This window comes from Octodon degus, unplaced genomic scaffold (assembly GCF_000260255.1).
Source record: "Octodon degus isolate 3935 unplaced genomic scaffold, OctDeg1.0 scaffold00167, whole genome shotgun sequence".
Taxonomy (NCBI): Eukaryota; Metazoa; Chordata; class Mammalia; order Rodentia; family Octodontidae; genus Octodon; species Octodon degus.
Window position 1 is genome coordinate 3,848,904 of NW_004524743.1, and position 2,978 is coordinate 3,851,881.

Consider the following 2,978-nt stretch of genomic DNA (forward strand, 5'->3'; position numbering starts at 1 on the left):
TGTGTCTGTTTTATTTTCTAATCTGCAGACTCACCACCGGGCAATGACTTCACATTGGTGCCTGGACACAGAGGCAAGTGCCTTCCATCCCTTCCTTCCCTTTTCATTGTGGTCAGTGGCTTTGCTCTGACTCTTCATCTTTCTCCTTCCAGGCTTTTATATCTGTAGTTCCTTCTATAATTGTGTCAGGTTATTTTCAACTGTAAATCTCTCAATCCATTTTTACCATAGTGATTTTCCTGGCTTGACTGAGCCTTAATAGAATATCTCTTTGTCTTTGTGAGTACGGCTCCCTCTTCCCAGAAAGCCTTTTTTTTTCCTTTCTCCATTGGGCTGCAATCCTGACTCAACCCAGGATTGTTCGAATGTGGCTCTGGTCTTGGTGTGACACTAATCTGGAATTCCAGAAGACTCTTGAACACACTTCCATTAAGAGCTTCTGGTCTGTATTAGTGTCATTGTATCTCCAAATCCTAGCACAACATTATGCTCATAAAACGTTCTTCAAATAAGAGGAAAAACATAAAAAATTTAAGAAAGCTTCTTAAAAACAATCTTGAATTCCTATCCTTGAGGAAAAGTAGATTTAATCAGAGAATATATCACTCTTTAATATTAAACTTAAAATTCTAAACTTGAGGATAAGTAGATTGAGTTAGAGAAAATATAGTAATAGTATTGTTCTTAGAGTTACTGAGTAAAGAGGAAGCTTACAAATAATATGCTTACAAATAACTGATTGTTATTACTGTTATTATTATTATTATTATTATTATTATTATTATTATTATTATTTTCATTGTTGGTGATCAAACCCAGGACCTTGCTCATGTCAAGCAAGAACTCCTACTATGGAGCTATAGCCCCTACCCAAGTTTACAGAGCTTTGATGACTTATTTAGGATTATGTAAGTCATTAAGACCCAGGTCTCCTAACTCTGAGTAGTTCCAGCAAGGTAAGGATTTTGGTGTACGTCCTAAAAGGGATTCTGGGAAAGTTGAATATTTAAATTCTATTTATTTTTTTTTATTTTTTGGTGGAACCAGGGATTGAACTCAGGCCCTTGTGCTTGCCAGGGAAATGCTTATTCCACTGAGCCACCTCCCAAGCCCCTAGTTGAATATTTAAAGAGTGAGAGTAAGGCTAAAATAAGCTCAGTTATAATGAATAAAAAACACCTTAGCTTATAAAACTACAATATTTTAAGAAAAATTTTTAAAGAATCAGAAGAGGAAAGAACATATATTCCTCTTAGACAGACACAGTGAATCTATCCTAGAACTCTCATGATGCATTGTAGATTCTACTTTTTTTCTTTTGTACTGGGGATTCAGCCCAGAGACACACTGCATCCCCAACCCTTTTCATAGGGAACCTCTCTTTCCATATAGTTTTGGTATAGGATTTTGGTAAGTTGCTTGGGATGGCTTCAAACTTGTTATCTTCCTGCCTTAGGTTCCTAAATAGCTGAGATTACAGATATGTGCTGCCATTCCTGGGTCTACTGTTAATTCTTGTCATCCATCCATCCATCCATCCATCCATCCATCCATCCATCCATTTATTTTATATTTGTTGAGTACCTGTAACAAGCTTTGTGTTGGGTATTAAACAGATGGATAAAAAAGATAAATTTATTCATTGTAGGAATTTATTGTACACTTGCAGATTTAGGTTGAGGGATGATACACACACACACACTATGTACAACAATGAGTAGAGTTGTGCACTCTAGTATCACAGGTGGTAACACCCTTATCATTCTAATATCTTTCTTTAATTAAAGTTTATAATTGCAATTTCCATCCCTGGAAACTACATTTCCCAGACTCCTGTAGGAACGTGGTTCTGGTTAGAGTGCTAATGACGAGCGCCCAGCAATTGAAGGGCAGGAGCAGCAATTATTTTAAGGCAGGCTCACAGTCATCAGCAGATAGAAGATATGGGTTTTACGGATATGGAGCATTCTCTTGGTATTATGGGTTTGCCTATTACTTGCAGGTATCTCTGGGATCCCTGAACATACTATTGTCCAGAGATGACTTTTCAACCTATGAATCTGAGTCCTCCAGCAGTGGTATAAAGCTCTATTTCCTTATAGTAAACTTTTTTTCCCCTAAAAACTCAAGTGTAGCTTCTGTTTTTATATCAAACCATTATGGACTCAGGATAGTAAAAGTTTCCAGTGTTTGAGAACACCGTGTTCACAGTTTTGTGGCTGTTGCGTTCCATGATTTGTTTACTCCTGTGATAGCCAGGAGGACCTGATTAGATAGTTCCTAGTGATGCTAGACTGTGAAGGACGAAATGGGTCTTTGGGCTGACCTCGAGGGTAGTGAAATGACAGAGTCTGTTTTGGCTAGAACCAGGGAGTTTTTGTTTGTTTGTTTTGGACAGAGGGTCGTACTCTTTAGTTCAGGCTGCCCCTGAACTTCCTAAGTAGCCCAGGATGGCTTTGAACTTGTGGCAGTTCTCTTGCCTCAGCCTCCTGACTACTGGGATTACAGGCATGCCCCACCATGCCTGGCAGGACCTGGGATCTTAACATCCAAAGTGAGGAGAAAAAGAATGTACAAGGCAGGGTACAAGGTCTGAGACCAGCACATAGAGCAAGAAGTACTCTTCCTGTAGAAAATACAGACCCAGGTTTCTGAATGCATTCTGACTTTTCACTTCTGTGGGGGTACCACACACACACACACACACACACACACACACACACACATATATATATATATATATATATATATATATATAAAACTTCATCAGAGAGAATGGGAAATTGTTCTCTACAGATGACCAGAGATTATAAAGTTCACTCCCACAGAAATAACACTGCTGAGTATAAAACATTACAAGGCACATGATTAAAAAAATCACCATGAGTCAGAAGACATAAAAGATTCAAATTCTTAAGAATTGGTGATAGTAGGGGCTGGGGAGATAGCTCAGCAGTCTAAGGGCCTGCCTGGAAGTG